This window comes from Lathyrus oleraceus, chromosome 7, assembly GCF_024323335.1.
Source record: "Lathyrus oleraceus cultivar Zhongwan6 chromosome 7, CAAS_Psat_ZW6_1.0, whole genome shotgun sequence".
In the NCBI taxonomy this organism is placed as follows: Eukaryota; Viridiplantae; Streptophyta; class Magnoliopsida; order Fabales; family Fabaceae; genus Lathyrus; species Lathyrus oleraceus.
The window spans coordinates 268,947,584-268,960,020 of NC_066585.1; positions in this window are offsets into that span (position 1 = coordinate 268,947,584).

Here is a 12,437-nt window from a genome sequence, read left to right on the forward strand (position 1 = left end):
TATTTACAAGAAGTAAAAGTAGGTCTTTCTCAGTTTAATATGTTAATATGCATATGAGAACCTCATTATATAGATGAGTTTATATGTTCGAGAAGTAAAACCTAGCCTTTCTCATTTTCATATGTTAATATGCATATGACAACCTCATTATATAGATGAGTTATATTTACAAGATGTAAAACCTAGTCTTTCCCATTTTCATATGTTAATATGCATATTACAACCTCATTATATTTATGAGACTATATTTAGAAGAAGTAAAACCTAGCCCTTCTCATTTTCATATGTTAATATGCATATTACAATATCATTATATAGATGAGATTATATTTACAAGAAGTAGAACCTTGCCATTCTCGTTTTTATATGTTAATATGCATATTAAAAACCTCATTATATAGATGACATTAAATTTACAAGAAGTTAAACATAGTCTTTCTCATTTTCATATGTTAATATGCATATTAAAACCTCATTATATAGATGAGATTATAAATACAAGAAATAAAACCTAGCCTTTCTCATTTTCATATGTTAATATGAATATTACGACCTCAATATATACGTATGAGATTATTTTTAAAAGAAGTAATACATAGTCTTTCTCATTTTCATATGTTAATATACATATTACAACCTCATTATATAGATAAGATTATAAATACAAGCAGCAAAACCTATCATTTCTCATTTTCATATGTTAATATGCATTTTACAAACTCATTATAGAGATGAGATTATATTTATAAGAAGTAAAACGTAACCTTTCTCATTTTCATATGTTAATATGCATATGGAAACCTCATTATATTGATGAGATTATAAATACAAGAATTAAAACCTAGCCTTTCCCAATTTTATATGATAATATGCATATTACGGCCTCAATATAGAGATGAGATTATATTTACACGAAGTAATACCTAGCCTTTCTCATTTTCATATTTTAATATGCATATTACAATCTCATTATATAGATAAGATTATATTTACAAGAAGTAAAACTTATCATTTCTCCTTTTCATATGTTAATATGCAAATTACAACCTCATTATATACATGAGATTATAAGTACAAGAATTAAAACCTAGTGTTTCTCATTTTCATATGTTAATATGCATATGACAACCTGATTATATAGATGAGATTATATTGACAAGAATGAAAACCTAGCCATTCTCATTTTCATATTTTAATATGCATATGACAACCTCATTATATAGATGACATTATATTTACAAGAAGTAAAACCTCGCCTTTCTCATTTTCATAAGTTAATATGCATATTACAACCTTATTATATAGATGAGATTATATTTAGAATAAGTAAAACCTAACCTTTCTCATTTTCTTATGTTAATATGCATATGACAACCTCATTATATAGATGAGATTATATTTAAAAGAAGAAAAACTAAGTCTTTCTCAGTTTAATATGTTAAGATGCATATGACAACCTCTTTATATATAGGAGATTATATGTTCGAGAAGTAAAACCTAGCCTTTCTCATTTTCATATGTTAATATGCATATGACAACCTCATTATATAGATGAGTTATATTTACAAGAAGTAAAACCTAGCCTTTCCCATTTTCATATGTTAATATTCATATTTCAACCTCACTATATTTATGAGATTATATTTAGAAGAAGTAAAACCTAGCCCTTCTCATTTTCATATGTTAATAAGCGTATTACAACATCATTATATAGATGAGATTATATTTACAAGAAGTAAAACCTAGCCATTCTCGTTTTTGTATGTTAATATGCATATTACAAACTCATTATATAGACTAGATTGTATTTAAAAGAAGTAAAACATAGCCATTCTCGTTTTTGTATGTTAATATGCATATGAAAAATTCATTATATAGATTAGATTGTATTTAAAATAAGTAAAACCCATCCTTTCATATTTTCATCTGTACATATGCATATTACAACCCCATTATATAGATGACATTATATTTACAAGAAGTAAAACTTAGTCTTTCTCATTTTCATAAGTTAATATGCATATGACAACCTCATTATATAGATGTGATTATAATTTTAAGAAGTAAAACCTAGCCTTTCTCATTTTCATATGTTAATATGCATATGACAACCTCATTATATAGATGACATTATATTTACAAGAAGTAAAACCTCGCCTTTCTCATTTTCATAAGTTAATATGCATATTACAACCTTATTATATAGATGAGATTATATTTAGAATAAGTAAAACCTAACCTTTCTCATTTTCTTATGTTAATATGCATATGACAACCTCATTATATAGATGAGATTATATTTAAAAGAAGAAAAACTAAGTCTTTCTCAGTTTAATATGTTAAGATGCATATGACAACCTCTTTATATATAGGAGATTATATGTTCGAGAAGTAAAACCTAGCCTTTCTCATTTTCATATGTTAATATGCATATGACAACCTCATTATATAGATGAGTTATATTTACAAGAAGTAAAACCTAGCCTTTCCCATTTTCATATGTTAATATTCATATTTCAACCTCACTATATTTATGAGATTATATTTAGAAGAAGTAAAACCTAGCCCTTCTCATTTTCATATGTTAATAAGCGTATTACAACATCATTATATAGATGAGATTATATTTACAAGAAGTAAAACCTAGCCATTCTCGTTTTTGTATGTTAATATGCATATTACAAACTCATTATATAGACTAGATTGTATTTAAAAGAAGTAAAACATAGCCATTCTCGTTTTTGTATGTTAATATGCATATGAAAAATTCATTATATAGATTAGATTGTATTTAAAATAAGTAAAACCCATCCTTTCATATTTTCATCTGTACATATGCATATTACAACCCCATTATATAGATGACATTATATTTACAAGAAGTAAAACTTAGTCTTTCTCATTTTCATAAGTTAATATGCATATGACAACCTCATTATATAGATGTGATTATAATTTTAAGAAGTAAAACCTAGCCTTTCTCATTTTCATATGTTAATATGCATATGACAACCTCATTATATAGATGAGATTATATTTACAAGAAGTAAAACCTAGCCTTTCCCATTTTCATATGTTAATATGCATATTACAACCTTATTATATAAATGAGATTATATTTAGAAGAAGTAAAACCTAGCCCTTCTTATTTTCATATGTTAATATGCATATTACAAGATCATTATATAGATGAGATTATATGTACAAGAAGTAAAACCTAGCCATTCTCGTTTTTGTATGTTGATATGCATATTACAAACTCATTATATAGATGAGATTGTATTTAAAATAAGTTAAACCTATCCTTTCATTTTTTCATATGTACATATGCATATTACAACCTCATTATATAGATGACATCATATTTATAAGAATTAAAACCTAATCTTTCTCATTTTCATATGTTAATATGCATATTAAAACCTTATTATATTGATGAGATTATAAATACAAGAAGTAATACATAGCCTTTCTCATTTTTCATATTTTAATATGAATATTACAATCTCATATTTATATGTTAATATGCAAATTACAACCTTATTATATACATGAGATTATAAATACAAGAATTAAAATCTAGTGTTTCTCATTTTCATATGTTAATATGCATATGACAACCTCATTATATAGATGAGATTATATTTACAAGAAGTAAAACCTAGCCCTTTTCATTTTCATATATTAATATGCATATTACAACATCATTATATAGTTGAGATTATATTTTCAAGAAGTAAAACATAGCCATTCTCGTTTTTGTATGTTAATATGCATATGACAAATTCATTATATAGATGAGATTGTATTTAAAATAAGTAAAACCTATCCTTTCATATTTTCATCTGTACATATGCATATTACAACCCCATTATATAGATGACATTATATTTACAAGAAGTAAAACTTAGTCTTTCTCATTTTCATATGTTAATATGCATATTAAAACCTCATTATATAGATGAGATTATAAATACAAGAATTAAAACCTAGCCTTTCTCATTTTCATATGTTAATATGCATATTACGACCTCATTATATATATTAGATTATTTTTACAAAAAATAATACATAGCCTTTCTCATTTTCATATGTTAATATGTATATTACAACCTCATTATATAGATAAGATTATAAATACAAGAAGCAAAACATATCATTTTTCATTTTCATATGTTAATATGCATATTACAAATTTATTATATAGATGAGATTATAACTATAAGAAGTAAAACCCAGCGTTTCTCATTTTCATATGATAATATGCATATGGCAACCTCATTATATTGATGAGATTATAAATACAAGAATTAAAACCCAGCCTTTCCCATTTTTATATGTTAATATGCATATTATAGCCTCATTATATAGATGAGACTATATTTATAAGAAGTAAAACCTAGCCTTTCCCATTTTCATATGTTAATATGCAATTTACAACCTCAATATATATATGAGATTATATTTAAAGAAGTAAAACCTAGCCCTTCTCATTTTCATATGTTAATATGCAAATTACAACCTCATTATACACATGAGATTCTAAATTCAAGAATTAAAACCTAGTGTTTCTCATTTTCATATGTTAATATGCATATTACAACCTCATTATACAGATGATATTATATATACAAGAATTACAACCTTGTCTTTCTCATTTTCATAAGTAAATATGCCTATCACAGCCTCATTATATAGATGAGATTATAGTTACAATAAGTAAAACCTAGCCTTTCTCATTTTACAATGTTAATATGCATATGACAACCTCATTATATAGATGATATTATATTTACAAGAAGTCAAACCTCACCTTTCTAATTTTCATAAGTGAATATGTATATGACAACCTCATTATATAGATGAGATTATATATTACAAGAAGTAAAACTAAGCCTTTCTCAGTTTCATATGTTAATATGCATATGACAACCTCATTATATAGATGTGATTATATTTTCAAGAAGTAAAACCTAGCCTTTCTCAGTTTCATATGTTAATATGCATATGACAACCTCATTATATAGATGAGATTATATTTACAAGAAGTAAAACCTAGCCTTTCCCATTTTCATATGTTAATATGCATATTACAACCTTATTATATAAATGAGATTATATTTAGAAGAAGTAAAACCTAGCCCTTCTTATTTTCATATGTTAATATGCATATTACAAGATCATTATATAGATGAGATTATATTTACAAGAAGTAAAACCTAGCCATTCTCGTTTTTGTATGTTGATATGCATACTACAAACTCATTATATAGATGAGATTGTATTTAAAATAAGTTAAACCTATCCTTTCATTTTTTCATATGTACATATGCATATTACAACCTCATTATATAGATGACATCATATTTATAAGAATTAAAACCTAATCTTTCTCATTTTCATATGTTAATATGCATATTAAAACATTATTATATTGATGAGATTATAAATACAAGAAGTAATACCTAGCCTTTCTCATTTTTCATATTTTAATATGAATATTACAATCTCATTATATAGATAAGTTATATTTAAAAGAAGTAAAACTTATCATTTCTCATATTTATATGTTAATATGCAAATTACAACCTTATTATATACATGAGATTATAAATACAAGAATTAAAATCTAGTGTTTCTCATTTTCATATGTTAATATGCATATGACAACCTCATTATATAGATGAGATTATATTTACAAGAAGTAAAACCTAGCCCTTCTCATTTTCATATGTTAATATGCATATTACAACATCATTATATAGTTGAGATTATATTTACAAGAAGTAAAACATAGCCATTCTCGTTTTTGTATGTTAATATGCATATGAAAAATTCATTATATAGATGAGATTGTATTTAAAATAAGTAAAACCCATCCTTTCATATTTTCATCTGTACATATGCATATTACAACCCCATTATATAGATGACATTATATTTACAAGAAGTAAAACTTAGTCTTTCTCATTTTCATAAGTTAATATGCATATGACAACCTCATTATATAGATGTGATTATAATTTCAAGAAGTAAAACCTAGCCTTTCTCATTTTCATATGTTAATATGCATATGACAACCTCATTATATAGATGAGATTATATTTACAAGAAGTAAAACCTAGCCTTTCCCATTTTCATATGTTAATATGCATATTACAACCTTATTATATAAATGAGATTATATTTAGAAGAAGTAAAACCTAGCCCTTCTTATTTTCATATGTTAATATGCATATTACAAGATCATTATATAGATGAAATTATATGTACAAGAAGTAAAACCTAGCCATTCTCGTTTTTGTATGTTGATATACATATTACAAACTCATTATATAGATGAGATTGTATTTAAAATAAGTTAAACCTATCCTTTCATTTTTTCATATGTACATATGCATATTACAACCTCATTATATAGATGACATCATATTTATAAGAATTAAAACCTAATTTTTCTCATTTTCATATGTTAATATGCATATTAAAACCTTATTATATTGATGAGATTATAAATACAAGAAGTAATACATAGCCTTTCTAATTTTTCATATTTTAATATGAATATTACAATCTCATTATATAGATAAGTTATATTTACAAGAAGTAAAACTTATCATTTCTCATATTTATATGTTAATATGCAAATTATAACCTTATTATATACATGAGATTATAAATACAAGAATTAAAACCTAGCCTTTCTCATTTTCATATGTTAATATGCATATTACGACCTCATTATATATATTAGATTATTTTTACAAGAAATAATACATAGCCTTTCTCATTTTCATATGTTAATATGTATATTACAACCTCATTATATAGATGAGATTATATTTACAATAAGTAAAACCTAGCCTTTCTCATTTTACAATGTTAATATGCATATGATAACCTCATTATATATATGAGATTATAGTTACAAGAAGTAAAACCCAGCCTTTCTCATTTTCATATTTTAATATGCATATAACAACCTCATTATATAGATGAGATTATATTTACAAGAAGTAAAACCTAGCCCTTCTCATTTTCATATGTTAATATGCATATTACAAAATCATTATATGGATGAGATTATATTTACAAGAAGTAAAACCTAGCCTTTCTCATTTTTATTTGTTAATATGCATATTACAAACTCATTATATTGATGAGATTGTATTTAAAAGAAGTAAAACCTATCCTTTCATATTTTCATATGTACATATGCATATTACAAACTCATGATATAGATGAGATTATAAATACAAGAATTAAAACCTAGTCTTTCTCATTTTCATATGTTAATATGCATATTACGACCTCATTATGTATATGAGATTATATTTTTAAGAAGTAAAACATAGACTTTCTCATTTTTGTATGTTAATATGCATATGGAAACCTCATTATATTGATGATATTATAAATACAAGAATTAAAACCTAGCCTTTCCCAATTTTATATGTTAATATGCATATTACTACATCCTTATATAGATATATAGATGAGATTATATTTACCAGAAGTAAAACCTAGCCTTTCTCTATTTTTATATTAGTATGCATATTACAACCTCATTATAGATATGAGATTGAATTTACAAGAATTTAAACCTAGCATTTCTAATTTTCATATCTTAATAATCATATTACAAACTCATTATATAGATGAGATTATATTTACCATAAGTAAAACCAATCCTTTCTCATTTTCATATATTAATATGCATATTACAACCTCATTATATAGATGAGATTAAAAATAGAAGAAGTAAAACCTAGCCTTTCTCATATTCATAGATTAATATGCATATTACAAACTCATTATATATATCAGATTATTTTATAAGAAGTAAAACCAAGTCTTTCTCATTTTCATTTGTTAATATGCATATGATAATCTCATTATATAGATGATTATATTTATAAGAAGTAAAACCTAGCCTTTCTCATTTTCATATGTTAATATGCATATTACAAACTCATTATATAGATGAGATTATATTTACAAGAAGTAAAACCTAGCATTTCTAATTTTCATATGTTAATATGCATATTACTACCTCATTATATAGATGAGATTATATTTACAAGAAATAAAACCTAGGATTTCTCATTTTCATGTGTTAATATGCATATGACGAACTCATTATATAGATGACATTATAAATAGAAGAAAGAAAACCTACCATTTTTCATTTTCATGTGTTAATATGCATATCACAAACTTAGTATATAGATTAGATTGTATTTATAAGATGTAAAACCTAGCCTTTCTCATTTTCATATGTTAATATGCATATGACAACCTCATTGTATAGATGAGATTATATTTACAAGAAGTAAAACATAGCCTTCCCATTCTCATATGTTAATATGCATATGACACCCTCATTATATAGATGAGATTATATTTACAAGAAGTAAAACCAAGTCTTTCTTATTTTCATTTGTTGATATGCATATTACAAAAACATTATATAGATGAGATTATATTTAAAAGAAGTAAAACCTAGCCTTTCTCATTTTCATATGTTCATATGTATATTACAAACTCATTATATAGATGAGATTATATTTATAAGAGCTTCAACCTACCCTTTCTCATTTTCATATGTTAATATCCACATGACAACCTCATTATATTGATGACCTTATAAATACAAGAATTAAAACCGAGCCATCCCCAATTTTATATGTTAATATGCATATTACGACCTCATTATATAGGTGAAATTATATATACAAGAAGTCAAACTTATCATTTCTCATTTTCAAATGTTAATTTACAAATTACAACCTTATTAACTAGATGCGATTATAAATACAAGAATTAAAACCTAGCATTTCTCATTTTCATATGTTAATATATATATATATATATATATATATATATATATATATATATATATATATATATATATATATATATATATATATATATATATATATATATATATATATATATATATATATATATATATATATATATATATGACAACCTCATTATATAGATGATATTATATTTATAAGTAGTAAAATCTATCCTTTCTCATTTTCATATGTTCATATGCATATTACAAACTCATTATATAGATGAGATTATATTTATAAGAACTTCAACCTAGCCTTTCTCATTTTCATATGTTAATATGCATATGACAACCTCATTATATTGATGAGATTATAAATACAAGAATTAAAACCGAGTCATCCCCAATTTTATATGTTAAAATGCATATTACGACCTCATTATATAGATGAGATTATATTTAAAAGAAGTAATACCTGGCCTTTCCCATTTTCATATTTTAATATTCATATTACAATCTCATTATATAGATGAAATTATATATATAAGAAGTAAAACTTATCTTTTCTCATTTTCAAATGTTAATTTACAAATTACAACCTTATTATAAAGATGTGATTATAAATACAAGAATTAAAACCTAGCATTTCTCATTTTCATATGTTAATATATATATATATATATATATATATATATATATATATATATATATATATATATATATATATATATATATATATATATATATATATATATATATATATATATATTGATATGACAATCTCAGTATATAGATGAGATTATATTTACAAGAATGAAAACCTAGCTATTCTCATTTTCATATGTTAATATGCATATGACAACCTCATTATATAGATGAGATTATAATTACAAGACGTAAAACCAATCCTTTCTCATTTTCATATGTTCATATGCATATTACAAACTCATTATATAGATGAGATTATATTTACAAGTAGTAAAACTTAGCCTTTCTCATTTTCATAGGTTTATATGCATATTACAACCTCATTATATATATGAGATTATAAATACAAGAAGTAAAACCTAGCCTTTCTCATTTTCATATGTTAATATGCATATTACAAACTCATTATATATATGATATTATATTTATAAGAAGTAAAACCAAGTCTTTCTCATTTTCATTTGTTAATAAGAATATGTCAACCTCATTATATAGATGAGATTATAAGTACAAGAACTAAACTGTAGTCTTTCTCATTTTCATATGTTAATATGCATATTACGACCTCATTTTATAGACAAGATTTTGTTTACAAGAAGTAATATCTAGCCTTTCTCATTTTCATAATTTAAAATGCATAGTACAATCTTATTATATATATGAGTATATATTTACAAGAAGTAAAACCTAACCTTTCTCATTTTCATATGTTAATATGCAAATTACAACCTCATATTATAGATGAGATTATATTTACAAGAAGTAAAACCTAGCCTTTCCCATTTTCATATGTTAATACGCATATGACAACGTCATTATATAGATGAGATTATATTTACAAGAAGTAAAACTTAGCCTTTTTCATTTTCATATGTTAGTACTGAAGGAGAATTGCCATCCAAGGTGCAGCGGAATTTAAAAATTTCTCCATTTAGTGATCCTTACGAATGGGCATGATCAGTGATAGAATCGTGACCTATTGTTGCGATTCAAACCTTTGGTGCAGATCTCTTGTAACGACCAAAACCTTGGATACAAATCCACGGAGCGATCACGAACGTTGAACGATGACAACGTCTCTACTTAATCCACACGAACGGGTTCCTTCAATCTTAGTGCTAGCTGGTACAAATGAAGGCTTTGAGTGAGAGAGAGAGGGAAACGAAATTCCAAGTCTTCACTTGAGTTTTAGTCTGAGTGAGTGACAATGCTTCTACCCAAGGGGTTCTATTTATAGAACCACTTGTGTGGGCTTCAAGCTAAAAAGCCCACTTAAGTGTATTTTGGCCCATATCTTATAATATGCCAAAATCACTTAAGTATTTGGTACCTTACCATATTTCATATTCCACTTAAGTGCACCGTACCTTACGGTGTCCCTTAGTAACTCTATTTCTCATCAATCCGTCCTTTGTGTGTGACCCTATAGGTTTTCGCGACGTTGGCAATTATGTTAAATCACGCATTTAACATAATAAACAGTGAGCGGTATCTAGCAACACATCACTGCTACCCAAGTCATGAAAATGTCATGTGATCTGACAAAACCTCCTGTGATAATAATTATGTGTATAATTACCCCTTTGCCCTTATGTCTGTATTGAACACAAGGTATAGACCGTGTCATCCTTGTCCGGTTCAATATTGGGCCCATAGACTTTTATCCTGTTACGCAGGATGGGCAAATTCCATCTAGGACACTCATGTCCCTCAGCATGCTTCGTGGAGTACCCATCAACTGTCTTTATGGTTATCCAGTTACGGACAATGTTGGATCAGCAACAAAGCACTCGACTCTACATCTAGGATCCCTAGTGGTTTCAGGTCGAAGAGTGGTATACACCATTATCACCATGAGAATAACTTATGACAATTTGCATAACTTTCTATATAGTATTCTCATAGCGGGTCAATCCGGTATAAATATTACTCTTAATATTCATACCTATGTTTAAGACTTGATAACTCTTTATCCATGATCCATGAGATGTGATCATCAGTCTACAAACATAATAGTCTTAATGCTTTAATGTTATCCCACTTCACAATAAAGCTCAACTACGGATACTTTAAGAATAGTGTCCTTATGTTTAATGTGATCTCATGATTAAGTCATACTTGATACATTAAACGGACTATCTATTCTAGGGACTTTATTAATCAAACATAATAAAGAAAAAGCCTTTTATTAATTAATAAATAATTCGATACAATTACCAAAAGTATTGGCCTCTAGGGCTTACACCAATAATCTCCCACTAGCACTAGAGCCAATCAGGCATACCCCTATTGCCCATTGATCTAGTATGGCCATCATGCTTCTGCTGCGCAAGAGGCTTTGTTAGTGGGTCCGCAATATTGTCAAGTGTTGGTACTTTACATATTTTCACATCTCCTCTATCTATTATCTCTTGAATGAGGTGATAGCGCCTGAGTATGTGTTTGGATCGTTGGTGAGATCTAGGCTCCTTAGCTTGTGCGATAGCACCATTGTTATCACAATAGAGACCAATGAGATCCACAATGCTAGGGACTATGCCAAGTTCACTAATGAACTTTTTGATCCAAACAACTTCCTTTGCTGCACTTGAGGCAGCAATATACTCGGCCTCGGTTGTAGAATCAGCAACTGTATCTTGCTTTGAACTTTTCCAGCTCACAGCGCCACCGTTTAAGCAAAACACATAACCAGATTGCGATCTAAAGTCATCCTTATCTGTCTGGAAGCTAGCGTCGGTGTATCCAATTACAGCCAACTCTTCCTGACCTCCATATATCAAGAATGAGTCCTTAGTCCCTCTCAAGTACTTAAGGATATTCTTGACAGCTACCCAATGGGCATCACCAGGATCAGATAGGTACCTACTCGTTGCACTTAAAGCATACGAGACATTTGGTCGAGTACATAACATGGCATACATGATAG